Raw genomic sequence first — 23,578 nt, 5'->3', positions numbered from 1 at the left:
TAACTTATGTTAATATCTCTTTCGAGAATAAAAAAAACTGACTCTAGGTTGATTAATTGAAATCTCTTTCTAATTAAAACCCCTATTTTCACATTAACTCGATTAATGGGTTCCCCTATTAGATTTGGTTGTAATTGAGTTGATTTATGTCGTCTTATTTCTAGGATTGCATGTAACTCCACTCAATTATGCCAGATCTACTCTTAAACAAGGACTTTTTCTCCACTGAATAAGCACATCAATCATGAATTAATATCCTGAAAACATTAACACATGAAATAAGAACACGTAATTGAGATCAAGAACAAATATTTATCATGTAATTCAAAAAATCAAAAAATAAGATTCATCTTAGGTTTCATCCTTCCTAGGAATCTAGGGAATTTAGTTCGTACTTTGGAAGGAAAACATCTCAAACTTAGGAAAACAACAAAACTTAAATAAACCCAAAAACTTTGAGAGAAATTGAATGGAGATCTTCAGTCTTGAAGAAGATCCTACTTCTAAGTTGAATCCGTTAGCGTTCTTCGAGTCTTTTCTTCGTTTAGCTCTACGTTTCCCCTCATGTCCTCTTCTAGTATGTATTTATAAACTTTTGAATGCTCAGAAACCTTAAAAATTAGCTTTTTTTTTTACGTATTAAGGAAATAGGGTTCAAAATCAGCACGAGCTAGCACATGGGCGTGTGACCAGCCTGTGTGGCTCACACGGGAGTGTGCTCAGCCTGTGTGGGAAAAGGCTTGGCTGTGTGGATCCATAAAATAGCCCCTTTTTTCAAATTTTGCTCGTTTTCAGCTCCTTTTGTTTCCCTATGCTCTCCTAAGTATAAAATATGAAATTAAAGAATTAGGAGCATCAAATTCACTAAATTAATTAATAAATCATCTAAAAACGCATCAAGAATGGGATTAAAATATGTTATTTTTATGGCTTATCATGAGGTAAGTTCGTATGTTAAATAAGCTTTACTATAATTGTATTTTTAATGTTTTAATATTGTATGAATTGTATAAACAACTCTAAGGACCCATCCGACAACATTTTGACAAGCGAGAAATCCCAATTGAACCTTAGGAATAGATTAGGATACAAGTGACATGTTACTAGGGTTTTATGTTATGTGATCTGAGTGCTGGTCCTGCTAGTCCTACCGATGGCTGAGTATATCGGCATATGTTGCGGTTACTTGACATCTTGTGTGAGCAGCACCGAGTAGCTACGTCTTGACTAAAAAATTATGTGAGCAAGCCCATTAATCACTTGAGAGCGAGCATATATGTGTTATGAGATATAGGTAGCAATGGCTACATATGTGGCACCTTGTGTGCAAGGTTTTTCCCGAGTTTCCGATATTATTATTCCGAGTGGTTCATTGGGTATGACAAATATGAGAATGTGTATGAAATTATTTCGAGATGGTATAGGTATGTACTTAAAGCTTATGATTATTAATTCGTGACATGATGATTTTAAAGTAAGTTTGTGATGCAAGTGATTTTGATCATGAGATTGTGGAAAATTACAATGCCTTATGTTATATTACTTGCATGTTAATGTATGGTAAAGTTTGCTTATTTCTTTCTTACGAGCTTACTAAGCTATATAGATTACTCTATTTTATTTTCAATGTTTTATAGTGTCACCAAGCTAGCTCGAGATGGAGATTTTCGGAGTTTGCTTCACACTATCAAACTGTTATTGTGGGTACCGATAATTTTAAACATTTTGAGCATATGGCATGTATAGGGCCTTGGTCATTTTGTTATATGTGTCATTGTGATTTTAGCCAAATGTATTGGCTTGTAATTGTCAAAGGCTTTATTTGGTATTTGGCCATGTAACTTGGCTCATTTTGGTTGAATTGGTTGTAAGCTTATATATATATTGATATATGCATGCATGTGCAATTATCTCTTGTGTGATGTGGTTCATAATTGTTTGGTAAATGGTTGAATGTGGCTTACTGGTTTCGTTGTTGAATGGATAAGATTGGCTCATAGGTATGTTTGGAAAACTAAGTAAAGCTATGCATGTTATTGGTAGTCATATTGTAATGCGAGTTTGGTATGATTTAGTTTGGAAAAATATGATATTGTAAATATGTTGAGTGTGGATAATGAAATGACATGATTTGGCCTTGTTTGTGGAGGTTTTGGTTGCCTAAATATGCCAAGATTTATGCCATTAAGATTGTGGGTGTGTATCTGCAAATAAGGGTGACAAATGGCTTGGTAAATAGCCTTTATTTTGTCCATATGGTCTGCCCCATGGGCATGTGTTTTGGCCATGTATCCCTTGCATCTTAGTTTTAAGAAACAAAATGCTCAGAATTGATCACATGGGCAGAAACATGGGCGTGTGTCTCAGCCGTGTGAGGGACACGGCCTCAAGCACCGGCGTGTGTCTCGACCGTGTGAAGTCTGCACCTATTTTATGAAAATTAAATTAACCACACAGCCTAGCACAGGGGTGTGTGAGTTGGCCGTGTGATCTCAATTTGTTCATGCTTTGCAAAATAGAGCACGAGTTAGGGACATGGGCGTGTGTGACCACACGGCCTGCCTACACGGGTGTGTCCTAAACCACATGGGCGTCTAACCCCTGTTCAAAGCACAAATTTTCTAAGTATTGTAAAAATTTCCTAGGTACTCAATTTATCCCGAACAACTTCCAAAGCATGTTTTGGGCCTCGTGGGCTCTTATTAGGGACTTTATGATTGAATACAAATGGTTTTAATTTGGATACAAATTTATGACTCAGAATTGTTTGTTTGTTTGTGATGAGTCCGATAATGCCTCGTACCCTATTTCGACATTGAATACAGGTAAGGGATGTTACATTTAGTGGTATCATAGCTACTGTTTAGTCGATTCTCGGGCTAACGTAGCGTGTGTGAGAGTCTAACTATACATGCCATATATAATTTGTGATAGTGTGACGACTCTTGACAATATAAATTGTGTTTTCATATAGTAAATGGATCCCAATCTAGAGGTAGCTGATGATGTTGAACGTAATGCGCTGGCTCCTGCCCAAGGGACACCGCCATCTAAAAGTAGACCAGTAACAGTTAGACAAGGAGGAGAGTCTAGGGAAGCCTTCTTCTAAGGGATGAATAAGTGGTTTGCCGAGCTTGTTCGAACAAATCCAACTGCCCAACATCCTCCACCCCCACCTAATCCTCAACCGATTCCCGTAGCTCCCCAAGGTGTGGAATTGTTATGACTAAACAAGCCTCCAGTTGATAAGATTCGAAAACAAGGGGCTAAAGAGTTTAGAGCCAATGTTGATGATTGTAACAGCCCGATTTTAGCTAAATCAGAACAGTGGTTTTGGAACCACAAATTTGAGGTTGAAAATTATTTTAATATTATTTTATGTGTTTACAACATGTGAATATGTAAGTGTGAAAATTTTGTGAGCTAATTTTATCGTTTAATAGCTCAATTTGAGAAAAAGGACTAAATCGCGTAAAATGTAAAAGTGTCTATTTGCTATGAGGCATTAAATGAAAGGTCTTTATGTTGTAATTAAACCATGGATAGTGGGAATGGACATAAATGGGCTTAATATCATAAAATTTAATAGCTTTTAATTAAGGTTAAAATGGTAAATTAGTAATTAAGTTATAATTAATAAAACAAAATAAGAATTTGGCTTCATTATCATTTTTTATAGCCGAAAATAAGAAGAAAGAATATCAAAGTTAGGGATTTGAAGGTTTGACAACTTCAAGCTCAATGTGGTGAGTGATTTTTGCTCGATTTTTGATGATTTCCATATTTTTGTGATCGTTGTTCCGAGTACTAGATAGCCTGTGCCTTAATTTTTGAATTTGTTGGTGATTTTGAAAGTTCCCATTGATGAGTTCATGTGTTTTTGAATGTTTGATGAAGTATTATTAAAGCTTGATGATAGATATCTATGTTTTGTAAAGTGATTTTTAGTGAAAATGATTAAATAAGATTAAATTGTGAAAAGTGTAAATTGAGGGGTTAAATTGTAAAATATATGAAAAATATGGGCTGCTAGGGACCTATAGAGAATTTGAATAAGCATGGGTTTTTTCAAATTTTGTGAATTTGGTGTATTTATGAAATAAGGACTAAATTGAATAAATGTGTAACTTTAGGGGCTAAAGTGCAAAAATGGCCAAATATGTGTTTGTGGATGAAATTGAATGTGTTGATGAATAAAAGGGTTAATTTTGAATGTATATACATTAAGAACGAAAGAAATCAGATTTAGATCAGGGGAAAACGAAAGTTACAAAATAGTTGATCTAGTCCCTCTATTTCGACTACGACGTAAGTTGTAATATCCCGAATTAGGGCCTAATTGGAATAGTGGTTTCGTGATCACAAATTCGAGATAGAAATAATTATTTTATGATTATTTTGAGGTCTATGATATGATTGCATGATTGTGTGAAAATTTCGTGAAGAAATTCTATGCATAAAGTGCTTAATTTGAAGCTAGAGACTAAATTGAATAAGTTGCAAAACTTGCATTCTAGAAGTTTCTAGTATGAAATTGCTTTGAAATATTAATTAGGAGGTCTTAAATAGAAATTTGACCAATTTCAAAGTTTATGGAGAAATATTGGACATGAATGGAATTTTTGGAAAGTTTAGTAGTAAGGGCATTTTGGTCATTTAGGGGTAAAATGAATTAAAATACAAAATTAAAAGCCAATTTTTCTCATCTTCTTCACCATGGACGTGTATACCAAGGGAGACTCCATGGATAGGGTTTCCAAGCTTCCAAGCTCGATTGTAAGTTCGTTCTAGCCTCGTTTTTAATGATTTTTACCTTTTTGGAGTCCCGGTAACTTGATTTAGCTAATGCTAGCAATAATTCAACCTAGGGTTTATATTTGGAAAAATACCCATAGGTGAAACTTGTGTATTTTGGTGTTTTATGATAGAATATAAGGTTTTAAATTATGTTAGACAACTTGTGCTACTCGGTTTTAAGTGAAAACGAGCAAAATGGCTTAATCGGTAAAAATACCTAATAGTCATAAGTACATGTTAGAGTGAGAATTTGATGTTGCCATAGAAGGGAAAAATGATCAGCATGTCATAAAACATAAGAAAATAGGATGAAGTTTAATTTCTGAACCTTGGGGCAAAAGTGCAAATATGCAAAAGTTTAGGGGTCAAAATGAAAATTTTTAAAAATATGATTTTTGGACCCGTATGAATAGCGTGACTAATTATTAGGTTAAATGTGATATTATAGATGAAAGAAATCGAGATTCGGGCTTAAATCGGGAAAATACAAGGTTTTGGACTAAAATGGTAAATTCTTTGTTTTACGGATCGAGGAAGTTTGTATGATAATAATAATGCAATGTTATGTTTGAATTATATTTCTTACTATTATTTCATATATTTTATGATTTAATATATTGGAAAAGTTGATGGAATGATGTTTATGATGTGGAAATATGACATGAAAGAATGTTACATGAAATGCAAGAAAATAAAGATACATGACAAGTGATATATGAAATATGTGATATATGTTATGTAAATTCTTAAAAGCTGATTTGATATTTGAGTTGTGTCTTATTATACTATGAATGGACAATTGGTACTATGGATAGTGAGATCGACACTTCGAGTAAATTCGTACATAAATAATCTATCGATTCTTTTTATGTTATTATATTTTGTTATCATATGAAATGTGGCTGCCTATCAAATGGTTATTTGATGTAAATTATGAATTTAAATTAATTACGGACAATTTAGTAAAATTTTGAAAAGTGAGGAATTTCCCGATTGAACCTTCGGAATAAAAATGATACGAATGATCTATGGTGAGGTCATGTGTGTAGTACTAAGTGCAGGCTACTACGTGTACCAGACTGTTGGTCGCATGTGTAGTACTAAGTGCAGACTACTATGCGTACCCGAAAACTGTGATCACGTGTGTAGTACTAAGTGCAGGCTACTACGTGTACCCGACTGTTGGTCGCATGTGTAGTACTAAGTGCGAGCTACTATGCGTGCAGATAGCTTCGACTACAAGTGTGGAAATGGGAAAATGTGCGAGCAATTGTGTATCTCATTATTATTCGACGAGTTTAACGGAAATCGATTAAATGAAAATACATGTGAAAGTGATTATGTGATGAACAAGTGCAAGTATATGTTTATTTGAATTTATGAGCAATATGCTCAATATTTGAGCGAACCTCGGTAAAATGGAATGGATTAAGTGAAATTGTGTAAAAGTGAACTTTAGTAGTAAAACAGTATTAGATAGCAGCAGTGCATGACTTTGAAAATTCACCAAAATTTTTTTAAGTTGAATTAAATTTAAAACTAATTATGGAAATAAAACTTAATGCGTCTATTTTTCACATGAAAGAAACAGGGGGAGCAAAAGAATTCTATATTGTGTGATATTTGAATTCTTGTGAAATAGAGTCTGAATGAATTCGAGATCCCCTGTTCTGACTTTATAAATTCACCATAAATTGTACAAAAATTATTGAGAGTCATTCCTTACATGCATGAATTCCTTATTGAATCTAATTTTAAGGGAAACAAGCAGCATGGTCGTTGGAATTCTGTACAGGGACAAATTTGGTTCGTAGTGCACAGGGGTCAAAGTAGTCATACCCTGAAATAGGGGAAACTTTAACTAATAAACTGTACTAAATGGCCCAACCAAAAATTCTAGAAAAAAAATTAGTAAGTAGACATATGAGTCTAGTTTCATAGAAAATTTACAGAATTGGATTTCAAGTTTTGTAACTCGAGATATGATTTTTTTTAACACCGGGACTCCAGAAAACAGCCTGTCCTGAATATGTGTAATTGTAAAATTATAGTGTTTTATCTTGAAAAGCATGGTAGAATTTGCTTATTATTTTCATATGAAATTACTAAGTGTAAAGCTTACCCATCCTCTCCATTTCTTTAGTATTGGCAGTGCTTTCGGGGTTGGAGATCGTCGGAGGCAAAATCACACTATCAAACTATCATTTTGGGAAAATTAATTCAAATATTAGAAATATCAAGTGAGTGGCATGTATAGGAAGTTGGTTTGTGATATGTATTTTATTATGATTTTGACCATACGTGTCGGTCTGCATTGAGTTATCGTATAAAATCATGAGATGTGGTCCTTATCCATTATGGTTTATAAGTTTAATTAATCGTGCCATGTTCTATGTTTTGATGTGATGATATAGTTATCTTTGTTTGTTATGCATGTGTTTGAAAATTTTTGAATTAAATGAAATTTTATGGCCTGGTTGTCTTCTATGTGTATTATTAAGTCTGGTAATGCCTCGTACTCTGTTTCAGCCTTGGATACGAGTAAGGGGTGTTACATAAGTTCATATGCAAATAAATGTATTTGAATTGAATTATATATGTTTTATTATTATTGAATTTCTATGAATGTCAAATGAGCAAGTACGAGCATGAATTGACGAAGTTAAGACATCTGAAAGTCCCGTACAAACCCTAGGAATAGTATAGGATATGAATGTCATGACATTAGGTTATCGAGATGTGATTACATGTAAGACCATGTTTGGGACATTGGCACCTTTAATCAATTTTGTGTAAGACACTGTCTGGGATAGTGGCATCGATATGTGTTAACATGTAAGACCATATTTGGGATATGACATTGTATGAGCTTATGTGATTTCTAAGTATCCTTAATGATTCCGAACGGTTCAATGGAAAAAGTTAAGTAGAGAAAGAATATGTGAATGAGCTATGTGATTCAGTTATGTATGAAATTCATATGAACTTTGAGAAGAGAAGGTAATTGATGAATTGGTATGCTTAAGAAAATAAATTGATTAATAGAAAGGTTTGTGATCTTGAATGTGTAATTAATTGTGCTTATTCATATCTTACTTAATTGATGGTAATGATATTGATTCATAAAATGATTTATTTGTGTATGGCTTACTAAGCTTTTAAAGCTTAATTTGTGTGTTCTTTACATGTTTTTATAGATCATCGAAGCTAGCTTAGACTCGGGGATCATCAGGAAACATCATCGCACTATCGATCATCTCGTTGGTATTTTTGGAAGCTTTGTATATATGGTATATGGCATGTATAGGCTAGTGTCATCTTGATATGTTTTGAGTTGTGATTTTAGCCATGTGATTTGGCTTGTAAATGTTGGTGTGAATTTGGCCATTTAATTTGGCTTAAGTTATGTGTTTTATAAGTTAATTATATGATGTAAATAATGCCTTATATGTTGGCTTATTTGGTGTGATTATGTGTTGGTTATTTTTATTAGTTGTTAATTGATGTGCTTATGCTTGGAAGCTAGCATATTGTGGTTTGATTTGAGATGACAATATGGTATATGTTGAATTATGAAATAGGTAATAAGTTTATGGATAAATGTATTTAGCAGTTATGTATGTTTGATGTTTTTGGCATAGTGAAATGGTATGTTTTGGTTGTGGAATTGAGTAATGGAAATGGTTGTCAATAGATGGCATCATATGTGTATGAATTGGTAGGTTTTTGGTTGCTTAAAGATGTATTGAAATGGTGCTATTTGGTTGCTATGTATGCTTGTGGTTAGGGTGGCAAATTGACTTTGTAAATAGCCTATTTTTGTCCACACGGGCGTGTCTCCTGGTCGTGTGTAGCACACGGGCTGGCACATGGGTGTGTGATCGACCATGTGACCCAAGTCAATAACCCCCTTAGATTTCACATGGCCTGGCACACGAGCTTGTTCTTGGCTGTGTTGTACAAGTCAGCATATAAGCCCTGTTTTCACACGGCCTGTGCCACGGGTGTGTCTGGTGGCCGTGTGAGGCACACGACCTGTTCACACGAGCGTGTGGCTTATAATTTTATGAAATTTTTCTAAGTGTTTGGAAATTTTTATATATGATCGGTTTAGTCCCGAACCACTCTTAAGCATGTTTTAAGGTCTCATAGTACCTTATAAGGAATAGTGTGAATGTTTGTGAATAGTTTATAATAATGAATGTATTAAAGTATTTGAATGATGTGTATTATCTGGTAATCCCTCGTACTCTATTCCAGCGATAGATACGGGTTAGGGGTGTTACATTTAATTGGTATCAGAGCTACGATTTAGTCGATTCTAGGAATAACGTAGCGTGTGAGAGTCTAGCTATACATGCCATATATATAAAATGCGATAGTGTGGTGATTCCTGATAGTTAAAATGTGTTTATCATATAGTAAATGGATCTCAATTGAGCCATAGCTGATGATGTGGAAAGTAATGCACTCGCTCCTACTCAAGGGGCAATGCTGGCTGATTCTAGGCCGATTTCTAGTAGTCACATGGGAGAGGTTAAACAAGCCTTCTTCTAGATAATGAATGAGTGGTTCATTCAGTATATTAGAAATAATCCGGCTGCTCCACAACCTTCACCCTCTTTTAATCCTCCACAAGTCCCTATCATGCCACAAACTATGAATTCGATACAATTGAGAAAGCCTCTGGTTGATAAAATTAGAAAATATGGGGCTAAAGAGTTTCGTGCTACTACTGATGATGATGCTGAGAGAGCTGAGTTCTGGCTTGAGAATACAATATGAGTGTTTGATGAAATGTCATGTACTCCTGATAAATGTCTTAAGCGTGCTATTTTACTTCTGAGAGATACGGTGTATCATTGGTGAAAAACATTGATATCTGTGGTTCTGAGAGAACGAGTCACTTGGGAGTTCTTTTAGACTGAGTTTAGAAAGAAGTACATCAGTCAGGGATTCATAGATAAAAAATGCAAAGAGTCTCTTGAGCTGAAACAGGGCCGTATGTCTGTTATGATACGAACGAGAATTTGTAAGATTGAGTCAATATGCTCGAGAATGTGTTTCAACTGAAGCTATAATGTGTAAAAGATTTGAAGACGGTTTGAATCAAGACATGAAGCTGTTAGTTGGGATTCTGGAAATAAAAGAGTTTGTGACACTCGTCGAGCTAGCATGCAAAGCTGAAGAACTTGGGAAAGAGAAAAGAAAAGCTGATTTTGAAGCTAGAGATTCGCAAAAAAGATCATCGAGTAAGTCATTTCATTCGGCATCAAAGAGGTTCCGAGATTATTTTAGCCGTTCAAAGACTACTATGGGCTACTCTAAACGAGATCGAGATAGACCACCTGTGAGTTTGAAAGCCACCTCTATAGCTAGTGTTGGCAACATCAGATGAAATCAACCAAAATGCAAACAATGACCTCCTGAAAATTGTAGATTAAATGATCGAGCTTGTTTCAAATGTGGATAGTTAGATCATTTTATCCATGAATGTCTTGAGTTGGCCAATCAAGATACATTGCAGAATACGAGGCAGAGTAACACTGCAGCTAGAGGTAGTCCACCTAAAAATAAGGGTAATGTGAGTGGTAGTCAGAGAATGACTAAAGACACTACTGTTAGATCTGAGGCTCGTGCACCTGCCAAAGCTTATGCTATTCGCGCTCGCGAAGAAGCTTTGTCTCCTGATGTTATTATTGGTATTTTCACTCTTTATGATACTATTATAATTGCATTGATAGATCCAGGATTGACTTATTCATATATATGTGAAACTTTAGTATCCAATAAGACATTGCCTGTAGAGACTACTGAATTTGTGATTAGAGTATCAAACACCTTAGACATATATGTCTTGGTTGATAAAGTATGCAAGAACTGTTTGTTGTTGACTTGAGATTTCTGTTTTCCTACCGATTTGATGTTGTTGCCATTTGACAAATCTGATGCAATTTTGGGTATAGATTGGTTGACATTGCATGCTATTGTAAACTGTAAACAGAAGACGATTGATTTGAGATGCCTGAATGATGAGATAATTCGTATTGAGTCTAATGATTTGAATGGTTTACTGGCAGTGATTTCTTCGATGTTAGCTCAGAAATTTGTGAGGAAAGGGTGTGAAGCTTATTTTGCTTATGTTCTTGACACTAAAGTGATTGAAAAGAAGATTGAATTAGTACCAGTTGTGTATGAATATTCGAATGTGTTTCTTGAAGAGTTACCAGGTTTACCACCGATCCAAGAGGTTGAATTTGGCATTGAGTTAGTGCCGGGAACAACTCCAATATTGATAGCCCCGTACAGAATGACACCGACTGAATTAAAAGAATTAAAATCTCAATTGCAAGAATTGACAGATAGAGGATTTCCACGACTGAGCTTCTCGCTTTGGGGGCTCACCGATTTTGTTTGTGAAAAAGAAAAACAGAACTATGAAAATGTGCATCGATTATCAACAGCTCAATAAAGTGACGATTAAGAAAAAATATCCACTATCGAAAATTGATGATTTGTTTGATCAATTGAAAGGGGCTATAGTGTTTTCAAAGATAGATTTGAGATCGGGTTATTATCAGTTATGAGTTAGAGACTCTGATGTACTGAAAATTGCTTTTCGAACGAGGTACAAACATTATGAGTTTTTAGTTATGCCTTTTGGACTAACTAATGCACTTGCTATTTTCATGGACCTAATAAATCGGACCTTTAGACCGTATCTAGATAGATTTGTTGTTGTGTTTATTGATGACATCTTGATTTATTCTCGTTATAAATCCGAGCATGGTGAAGATCTGAGAATAGTGCTACAGACTTTGCGTGATAAGCAATTGTTTGTGAAGTTCAGTAAATGTGAATTTTGGTTGCACGAAGTTGGTTTTCTAGGGCATATTGTGTTAGCATCGGGTATTTGAGTAGATCCGAGTAAGATTTCTACAATAATAGATTGGAAACCTCCGAGAAATGTATCTGAAGTCTGAAGTTTTCTGGGACTTGCTTGTTATTACATACGATTTGTAAAAGGTTTCTCTATGATTTCAACCCTGATGATGAGACTGCTACAGAAAGATGTTAAGTTCGAGTGGTCAGAAAAGTGCCAGAAAATTTTTGATCAGTTGAAAGCCTTATTGACCGAAGCTCCAGTATTAGTTCAACCAGAATCAAGTAAAGAATTCATAATTTATAGTGATGCATCATTGAATGTTCTGAGCTATGTTTTGAAGCAAGAAGGCAAAGTCATAGGCTATGCCTCAAGACAATTGAAGCCACATGAAAAGAATTACCCGATGCACGATTTTGAAATAGCAGCTATTGTGTTCGCATTGAAGATTTGGCACCATTATCTTTTCGGTGAGAAATGTCATGTTTATTCTGATCACAAAAGCCTAAAATATTTGATGACACAAAAAGATCTAAATTTGCGACAACGAAGATGTTGGAATTGTTGAAAGATTACGAGCTTGTGATTGACTACCATCTAGGAAAGGCTGATGTTGTTGTTGATGCTTTAAGCCGAAAATCCCTATTTAATTTATGTGCAATGAGTACTCAATTAGCTCTATCTAATGACGGCTCAATTGTAGATGAGTTGAAAGCGAGACAGTTTTTTTTACAACAGATTTGTGAAGCTCAAAAAATTGTTAATGAAATGTTAGCAAAACAAGTTCAATGTGATTCAAATCTTGATTCAGAATTTCAAATTGATTTCGATGATTGTTTAAGATTCAAAGGCCGAATATGTGTTTCGAGGAATTCAGAGTTGATTCAGATGATTTTGAATGGAGCAAATAGTAGTCGTTTGTCTGTTCATCCGGGAAGTACAAAAATGGATAACAATCTGAAACACCTTTACTGGTGGTCTGGTCTGAAGTGTGATATCTCTGAATTCGTTTTGAAATGTCTAATTTGTCAGCAAGTCAAAGATAAGCATCAGGTACCATCTGGGTTACTTCAGCCGATTATGATTCCTCAGTGGAAATAGGACAGAATCACGATGGATTTTGTATCAGGGTTGCCCCTGTCTCCAAGTAAGAATGATGCAATATGGGTGGTTCTAGATAGACTGACAAAATTAGCTCATTTCATTCCTATGCGTACGAATTATTCACTTGATAAACTTGCTGAGTTGTACATCTCTCAGATTGTAAGATTGTACGGAGTACCTATTTCTATTGTTTTGGATAGAGATCCAAGGTTTACATCGCGGTTTTGGAAGAAACTGCAAGATGCATTAGGTACGAAGCTACACTTTAGTACTTCTTTTCATCTGTAAATAGATGGTCAATCCGAATGGATTATTCAGATACTCGAGGATATGTTGAGATATTGCATTCTTGAGTTTGAAGGTACGTGGGAACGATACCTGCCATTGATTCAATTTGCATATAATAATAGTTTTCAATCGAGTATAAAAATGGCACCTTATGAAGCATTGTATGGTCACAAATGCCGAACACCTTTGTACTGGACAAAGCTCAGCTAGAATAAGATTCACGGGGTTTATTTGATTAAAGTTACAGAACAGAAAGTGAAAGTGATTCGTGAAAATTTGAAAGTAGCGGCAGATCATCAGAAATCGTACGCAGACTTGAAATGAAAAGATACTAAGTTTCAGATTGAGGACCGAGTGTTTTTGAAAGTGTCTCTATGGAATAAAATACTTAGATTTGACATAAAAGGCAAGTTAAGTCCGAGATTCATCGGGCCGTATGAGATTATCGAGCGTATCGGCCCGGTTGCTTATAGATTGTCGTTGCCACCTAAGTTAGAAAAGATTCATAATGTATTTCACATATTGATGTTTCGACGATATATATCATATTCCTTACATGTGATTTTTCCTTCTGAGATTGAGATTCAATCTGATATGACTTACAAAGAAGAACCGATTCGAATTCTAGCTCGTGAGATCAAAGAGTTGAGAAATAAGAAAATTGCATTAGTGAAAGTCTTATGGCATCGACGTAGGGTTGAAAAAGTTACATGGGAACCCGAGGATGCAATGAGAGAACAATATTCAAAACTATTTACTGGTAAGATTTTTAGGGACGAAAATCCCTAAGGTAAAGAGTTGTAACAACTCGATTTTAGCTAAATCAGAACAGTGGTTTCAGAACCACAAATCTAAGGTTGTAAAATTATTTTAATATTATTTTATGTGTTTACAGCATGTGAATATGTATGTGTGAAAATTTTGTGAGCTAATTTTATCATTTAATAGCTTACTTTAAGAAAAAGGACTAAATCACGTAAAATGCAAAAGTTGCATTCTATAAGTTAAAAATGTCTATTTACTATGAGGCATTAAATGAAAGGTCCTTATGTTGTAATTAGACCATGGATAGTGGGAATGGACATAAATGGGCTAAATATCATAAAATTTTATAGATTTTAATTAAGGTTAAAATGGTAAATTAATAATTAAGTTATAATTAATAAAACAAAATAAGAATTTGGCTTCATTATCATCTTGTCTAGCAAAAAATGTAACATCCTGAAATAGGGCCTAGTCGAAATAGTCATTTCGGGACCACAATTTTGACGTTAAAATAATTATTTCGTGATCATTATGAGGTCTAGGATATGAAAATAAGCTTGTGTTAAAGTTTGTAAGGTGTCCAATTGGAAATTAAGGACCAAATTGAATAAATTTCAAAACATGGGTTCTAGAAGCACTTTGTATGAAATTTATTTGGAATATTAATTAGAGGTCCTTAAAGAGTAATTTTCCCAATTTCTAAGTTTTTGGACAAAGGGCATGCATGGAAAAATTTGAAGGTTTAGTAAGGAAGGGCATTTTGGTCATTTGGTAATAAAATTAATAAAAAGGGAAAAAGGAAGCAAAATTCAGCCATTTCTTCTCCATGGCTGTTGAAAATTAAAGGGTCTCTATAGCTAGGGTTTTCAACATTTTCAAGCTTAATAGTAAGTGCTCCCTAGCCCCGTTTTTAACATTCTTCTTATTTTTGATATCCTCGTAACATGTTCTCTCTATTTCTACCTGTATTTCAAGCTAAGGTTCATATTCAAAAAGTTATCCATGCATGAGATGTTTGTGTTTTGATGATTTATGGAGGAATCTGAGAGTTTAAAGGATAGTAAACAACTATTACTAGGTATTTTTTCATGGAAATGGCTTAAGGGACCATTTTGTAAAAGTTGTGAAAAAGGGTAGAAAAATGTGAAATGAAAGAAAGTGTAGGCTTCTAAAGGCAAGAAAAATATTCGGATAGGCTTGGGTAACTTAGAAATTTCATGCATTTCATTATACGAGCCTTAGGACTAAATTGTAAAAGTGTGAAAGGTTAGGGGCAAATAGGTCATTTTGCACGGGGGCCGAAAATGAACAATGGGAGGTATTAATAATTTATTTTTACTGATATAGACCCCAATAAAGCAATTCCGGAGGTCGACCGTGGAAAACAAAAGGTTTTGAAATAACTGAGACACGAATCCAAAACGACTATCAGGTAAGTTTGTATAACCCGAAGTAAACTCCTAATATACTTAAATATGTATGTTCTTGAATATATGAAAATTTAGATATTCATTGCTTGAAAATCCATGAAATGTGGTGGTCTAATTGGAAAGGATGATTAATGTCCCGGTTGAAATAGAAAGGGAAATCTGATGGATAAATTATGCTTACATGACATGAAAACCTGCATGTGTTGCAGAAAAGGATTTAGCCCGGATGGGTAATCCGATGATCTCAAAATAGAAAGGATCTAGCCGGGGCGGGTGTTCCTTGAGTGATCGAGCCTCCCAAAGAATATGGGTGCAATAAAGATTTAGCCCGGATGGGTAATCTGATTGAGGACTAAATTTAGCCTGGAATAGCAATTTAGATCTGAGATTATGAGAGAAATTATCGTAAAAAGGAATTTTAACCTGGACTGGTGATCTCGAGATTGCTCTATGAGTTATTACTACAGGGGATTTAGCCTGGACTGGTAATCCCACCGTAAGATGTAAGGTTCACGGGAGTGCGTTCTTGAGATGATCACTTGTATGACTTGACGGTTATTGGGCTATCCATCGAGATTTTTGAGAAAATTCAATGGGATTAACATGAGAAATAAAGAATGAAAATATTGCATTGATGAGCTTATCTAAGGCTAAGGACACGATGTATTGTTATGAGACTAACTTGATGATTGAGTGCATGTGATAGGGAAACTATTTCATGCTTGTTGGAATTATTGCCTAAATATGGTTGTATGCTAGTTAACCAGTAAGTTTACTTTCCAGTTATCCGAACATACTAAGTATATAAATGCTTACTCCCTTCTCTTTTCCTTGTCTTACAGAGCTTGTGGACTCATGAAAATTGGAAGACGCTTGGAGAATCAACACACTATCGATTTTTCCCACTTTGGTATGTAGATACTTTTATTTTGTTTAATGGCATGTAAGGGTTTTGGTTATTTTTTATATGTGTCATTTGGCTAGCCAATGTAAAGGCTTAAATGTTATACTTACTCTTTTGTATATGGCCATGAGATATGGCTCATATTGACGTAGGTTGTTAACCTACTAATGATGCATGTTTATGTTTAAATGCTTCATGGGATATGATGATGAGGTTTATCATGGATGGATTATTGAAATGGGACCTAATAATTTGAGGGTGGACATAGCATATAATGGTATATAGTTATAATATGACCTAAGTGTAAAATGTAAAATGTGCTATGTTAATCCCTAATTCAAAAAGGATAATCCAGCTTGTACTAAACCGATGGGATGAGGTTAACATGTAATGAATTATACCAAGGTTTTTTAAGAGTATAATTATGCCATGTTAAATACCATTGAAGTCTACAAGTGTGTATGAATGATAGAGGGTGACTAAAGGTTTGGAAAATAACCCTAAAAGGGTCCACACGGGTAGACACACGGGCATGTGTTTAGGCCGTGTGTGACAGACGGTCAGCTCCCATGGGCGTGTTGCCTGGCCGTGTGTCCCCTGCACCTAAAATTTTAGTTTAGTTTGCATGGTAGTAAACACACGGATAGAAACACGGTTATGTGTCTCAACCGTGTGGTGGACACGGCCTAAGCACACGGGTGTCTGCCTTGGCCGTGTGCCTCAAAATGAATGATAACGTCATAAATAAAATGTCTTGGCTTTTGGACACGGGCGATGACACAGGTTAGGGACACAGGCATGTGCTTGGCTGTGTGAAATCCCCTGTAGGTTCGAAATGAAAAATAAATTCAAATAATTTAACACGAGTGAGGGACACGGGCATGTCCCTAAGCACACGGGTATGTGCTATGCCTCCACACGGGCATGTGAGGCATAACACTAGGAATTTTACTAAAATTTTTAATAGTTCTGGGTTTAGTCCCAGATTGATTTTAATTTATGTTTTGGACCTTGTAGGTCCATAATAGGGACACTATGATTTTGTTTGATTGGTTTTAAATTAGAATGAAATTTTATAACCCGTATTCTTTGAAAAGTCTGAGTATGTGTCCGGTAACGCCTCGTACTTTGTCCCGATCTCGGGTATGGGTAAGGGGTGTTACATTTAGTGGTATCAGAGCTACGATTTAGTTGGTTCTAGGACTAACGTAGCATGTATTGAGTATAACTATACATGCCATTATACAAGTTATGATAGTGTGATATCTCTTAACTACTTTTAATTGTATTTAAATATAGTAAATGTCTTCCAATCAAGCTCAAGATGAGTTCAAGGGAGTCGAGAGCCATGCTCTAGCTTCAGTTCAACAAAATACTGCTAGTAGTAGTAGACGGCCTATGTCTGAAGGCCGGGAAGAGGCAAGAGCTGCCTTCTTCGAGATGATGGATGAATGGTTTAGGGATTACTTGAGAAACTGCCCCAATATACCATGACCTCCTCCGCCCCCTACTCGGCCTGAGGAAGAAGTGCTAAAAGGTATGACACCAGTGAGAATTGGTAAAGCCCCAGTGGAAAAAATTAGAAAATATGGGGCTGAAGAGTTTAGAGCTAAGGTTGATGAAGATAGGGAATGAGCCGAGTTCTAGTTTGAGAACACTACACGAGTTTTGGACGAGTTATCATGTACACCTAAAGAGTGTTTAAAGTCTGCTGTATCTCTTTTAAAAGATACTGCATATCGTTGGTGGAAGACTGTATCTTTAGTGGTACCGAAGTAAGATATCACATGGGAGTTCTTCCAAGCTGAGTTTAAAAAGAAATACATTAGTCAAAGATTTTTAAACTCGAAGCGAAAAGAATTCCTGGAACTCAGGCAAGGAAATAAGACCGTGTTAGAATATGAAAGAGAATTCGTAAGGTTAAGTCAATATGCCACGAAATGGGTCCAATCAAAGACAGAAATGTGTAAGCGTTTCGAGGAAGGCCTGAATAAGAAAATCAAATTGCTGATCAGGATCCTTGAGATACGAGAATTTTCCGCATTAGCTGACCGGGCTAAGAAGGCTGAAGAGCTAAATAATGAAAGAAAGCAAGCTAAGAGAGAAGATCGAGTTTCAAGTAAAAGGTCTAGCGGTAGAGCACACTCCTTCCCCACAAAGAAATCGAGAAGTCATCAAGAACGTTCCACTTCATCAGTAGGATATTCGAGTAGAGTAAGAAGCTCCAAGCGGCATAACCTGAAGTCTTCTTCCCCTATGGTAACTAGTGTGGGAAGCATAGATGATCAAAATCCGAAGTGTAAAAGCTGCAACAAATTCACTTTGGAGAGTGTTGAATAAAGAGTGGTGCGTGCTTTAGATGTGGGTCTCTTGACCATTTTTTTAAAGATTGCTCGAAGCAAGCCAATCAAGAGGTTGAATTAGCTCTGCAGTCGAATGCTCCTATTTCTTGAGGTAGACCTTCGAGACATTTCAGGAGTGCAAGTGGCAGTCGAACTATTGATAAGGATGCTACTGCAAAATCAGAGGCTCGAGTCCTGGCAAGAACTTATGCAATACACGCTCGAGAGAAAGCCTATGCTCCTGATGTCATCATGGGTACATTTTCTATTTATAATACTCGTGTTATTGCCTTAATTGATCTAGGATCAACCCATTTGTACATTTGCATGAAATTGGTGTTTAGCATGGATATGTCTATAGAGCATACAGAATTTGTGATTAAGGTGTCAAACCCTTTAGGCAAGTCAGTCCTAGTTGATAAAGTTTGTAAGAATTGTCCTTTGACGATTCAAGGTCATTGTTTTTGGGTTAACCTTATGTTATTGTCATTGGTCGAGTTTTATGTAATATTGGGCATGGAATGGTTAGCTGTGCATAATGTGATTGTAATTTGTTATAGCAAGTATATTGAATTGAAATGCTCAGATGGTGAAATTCTCCGAATTGATTCAAGCGAGTTGGATACTCCACCGGTTGTGATTATCTCGGTGATAGCTCAAAGGTATATGAGAAAAGGATATGAAGCCTACCTTGCCTTTGTGTTGAATACTAAAGAATCTGAGTTGAAGTTGGAATCGGTACCTATAGTATGCGAGTATCCGGATGTGTTTCCGGAAGAGCTACCCGGATTACCTTCTGTTAGAGAAGTAGAATTTGGTATTAAGCTGGTGCCAGGGACAGCTCCTATCTCTATTACTCTGTATAAGATGGAGCCAACCGAACTGAAAGAGTTAAAAGCAGAGTTACAAGAACTGATGGATAAAGTTTTTGCAAGACCGAGCTTTTTTCCTTGTGGTGCTCCAATATTATTTGTAAGAAAGAAAGATGGTTCGATGAGGCTATGTATAGACTACCGACAACTTAACAAGGCAACCATCAAGAACAAGTATCTGTTGCCTAGGATTGATGACTTGTTTTATCAATTGGGGGGAGCCACTGTGTTTTCTAAGATAGATTTGAGATCCGGCTACTACCAGTTGTGAGTAAAAGAGTCAGATATCTCTAAGACTGCTTTCAGAATGAATTATGGCCATTATGAATTTCTTGTGATGCCTTTGGGTTGACAAATGCACCGGCTGTATTTATGGACCTGATGAATAGGATATTCCGACCATACTTAGACAAGTTTGTTGTTGTGTTTATTGATGACATCTTGAGTTATTCCAAAGATGAGACTAAGCATGCAGAACATCTAAGAACGGCTTTACAGATCTTACGGGACAAACAGTTGTATGCTAAATTTAGCAATAATGAGTTTTGGCTCCGAGTGGTTGGATTCCTTAGTCACATTGTATTGGGTGATTGCATCCGAGTTGATCCAAATAAGATATCTGCTATTGTTGAGTGGAAGCCACCGAAGAATGTAACAGAGGTTAGAAGCTTTTTGGGCTTAGCCAGTTACTATCGATGCTTCGTAACAAGGTTTTCAATGATTGCGACTCCTTTGACAAGATTGCTGCAAAAATATGTTAAGTTTGAGTGGTTAGAGAAGTGTCAGCAGAGTTTTGAGAAATTGAAGACATTACTGATTGAAGCTCCAGTTTTAGTGCAACTCGAACCAAAAAAAGAATTTGTGGTCTATACTGACGCGTCCTTAAATGGACTGGGTTGTGTGCTTATTGAAGAGGGCAGAGTAATATCATAGGTTTCGAGGTAACTAAAGCCGTACGAGAAAAATTATCCAACACATAACCTGGAGCTAGCGGCCTTTGTATTTGCCTAGAAGATTTGGAAACACTATTTTTATGGTGAAACTTGCTGTATATTCATAGATCACAGGAGTTTGAAGTATTTGCTAACTCAAAAGGAATTAAATCTGAGACAATGAAGATTGTAACACCCTGAATTTGGGCCTAGAAGTTTTGGGCCTTAAGCATGGGAGCGATTGAAGGCAGCTTATAATATTCTGTTGTGCATGAAAATTTCGTAGTTGAAGGCTTGTTTTAGTGGTTAAGTGTGCTGGGAAGTGTTGGAGAAGTCCTGGGTTCAAACCTAGACTCTAGCAAAAATTTTGGTTTAAGGTGAATCAAACCCTGGGTGTAGTAGGTAGGCCTTAAGAATATTGTTGGAGAAATTGTGACACAAAAAGCCTTGTGGCTTAGTGGCAAGTAGCGTGTGGAGCATTTAAGGGGAGGCATGGGTTCGAATCCCATGGCAAGCAAAGAGCATTTATTTTGCTAACAGGGGGCGGCAAGAGTCAGTATTGAATTTAAACTCTGATGATAGAGGGATCCCACATCGGGAAGCTAACATAAGAGTGGATGCGAAGCTAGCTTTAAATATAGAGAACTGCGAGAAGAGTAAAGGTACCTTTCTTAGCTGATCCCTTTCGCTTTGGGGCGTACTCGGTTGGGTTGGGCATCAGCTAAGAGTGCTCGGAGCGTGGATTAACTCCAGTCTCCAATCAGGTGTGTATTTCTCACTACTCTAGCTGTAGGATGGCTACTTCGGGCCGCGATAGGCCGAAAGGGGCCATGTGGGCCTAATGGGCCTACGGGCCCAATTGGATAAGTTGTTTGATTGTGTAGTAAATATTGGACTAGGCTAGGTGAATCTCATATCTGTGGCTAGATTTGGGCTAAAAGGGTCACACGAGCGTGTGGGCCCATTTGGGTCGAGAATAGGCTTTAGGGCCATTCGTAATGTTATCTTTGTTTAGAATACTTTAGTTTACCAAATTACCAAAATACCCCTAGTTTGTAAAATTACTAAAATACCCTTGGTTTATAAAATTATCAAAAAACCCCTGGTTTGTAAAATTACCAAAATACCCCTAGTTTGTAAAATTATCAAAATACCCCTGGTTTGTAAAATTACCAAAATACACCTGATTTGTGAAATTACTGAAATACCCTCAACCTGTAAAATTATTGAAATACCCTCGACTTGTAAAATTACCAAAGTACCCTTAATTTACAGAATTATCGTTTTTCCCTCGATTTACAAAATTACCGAAATACCCTTGTAGGGTAGAAATACCGAAATACCCTTGTAGGGTGGAATTACTGAAATACCCCTGTAGGGTGGAATTACCGCAATACCCCTGTAGGGTAGAATTATCGCAATACCCCTGTAGGGTAAAATTACTGAAATATCCCTGTAGGGTAGAATTACTGAAATACCCCTATAGGGTAGAATTACCGAAATACCCCTGTAGGGTAAAATTACCAAAATACCCCTGTAGGGTAGAATTACCGAAATACCCCTGTAGGGTGGAATTACCGAGATACCTTGTGGGGAAAAATTACCATTTTGGCACTAAGGTGTTAAATGACTGTTTTGCCCTTGTGGCCAAGTGACTAACTTGGACTGTGTGGTTGACGAATTTGATTGTGAATATATGTTGGTATAAGAATGACTTGACTGTGATTGTTTGATTCAAATATGGGCATGACATTCTGCATACATGACATGTTGCATGGGTTGGGATTTTGTACGGATGAAGATCTGATCTGTTAGGATCGCATGGTTGCTTGACGACTGTGGATCCACCGAAGGCTTAAGAGTCGTATATTTGTACTGATTTGATAAGGTCGCACGGGTCACCCAAGACGACTGTGGACCGATCAATGGCTGAGTGCCGATCATATTTACCCGAGGCTGTGTGCTGACTATATTACCATCGCTGATGGCTTTGTGCCTAACATGATACAGCTACTGATGGCTTAAAGCCTTTTGATTATGGCTTTGTGTCAACCTACATATGGCTCTGTGCCAACCTGATTATGGCTGTGTGCCAAACGTATTTGCCTAAGGCTATGTGCCAATATATGGTTATTGACGACTCTGTGTCGATCACATTTACCTAGGGCTGTGTGCCGGTTATGCTACTCTAGATGATGGCTATGTGCCTAACATAATGCAGTTATCGATGGCTTTGTGCCACGTATTCTGTTAAGTGGCTTTGCCACATTATCTGTTTCTGGTGGCTATGCCACAAATATATGTTATGGTGGCTCTGCGACAATATCTGTATCTGGTGACTCTGTCACAATATCTGAAAACTGAGCAGCAATACTGCAACTGTGGAGTGTAGGGCTGGTGGGTTGAGCTATTCCCCACATGGAGTGTAGGGCTTGTGACAACCCTAAATTGACCCTAGTCGGAAAGTGGTTTCGGGACCACAAAACCGAGTCATAAAAATAATTAATTGTTATATTCTATGCTTATCGTGTGTGTACATGCACATGTGGAAGTTTCATTCTCTAATTTTACCAATTGTATGAGAAATTATTAAATAGGGATCAATGTGAGACATGGTGAAATATGATAGGCTAATTTTAAATGGCCTATTAATACATGTGGAAAAGTGTTTGTCCTTGCATGTCAAATTAGCCAAATTTGAGCATGATGGCCGGCCATGCTATGGGTGGTAACATGTCTCCAACATGTTAGGCTAGTGATGCATGTAGGAAACAATAAAATAAGAAAGTTAGTATTAAAGAAATGGAAAAAGAAAATGATGATAACAAAAAAAATAAAATGTGTGGATGCCCCCTTTTTGCCGTGACAAAAACAAAGAAAGAAAAAAAAAAGTGGTTGTTCATCCTTTGGTTGTCTTGGCAGAATAGAAGAAAGGGAAGAAGGGGGAAGAACTTGAGAAAAATCGGCTATGGTGGTTGCTAGACTAAGGTATGTTTGATGATATTCCATGAGATGCATGGATGTTTTAGTTGTTAGTTTAAGTTCTACCTAGCCCATGGTTTGCATTTTTACTATTGATGGAGATGATATTCAGCCATGGGTGTTGTCTTTCTTGGTTGGTGTTTTGATGTTGTTGTAATGAAGCATGAAGAGGAGTGAGTTCGAATGTTTAATAAAAGGAGATTTTTAGGTCATTGAGTTCTTGTTGTTGTGTGTGTATGTGCATGAGTATTCGGCCATGCTATAGAATTCATGTTGCAA

This window comes from Gossypium arboreum, chromosome 8 (genome assembly GCF_025698485.1).
Source record: "Gossypium arboreum isolate Shixiya-1 chromosome 8, ASM2569848v2, whole genome shotgun sequence".
Lineage (NCBI taxonomy): Eukaryota > Viridiplantae > Streptophyta > Magnoliopsida > Malvales > Malvaceae > Gossypium > Gossypium arboreum.
This window is presented reverse-complemented; position numbering follows the sequence as displayed.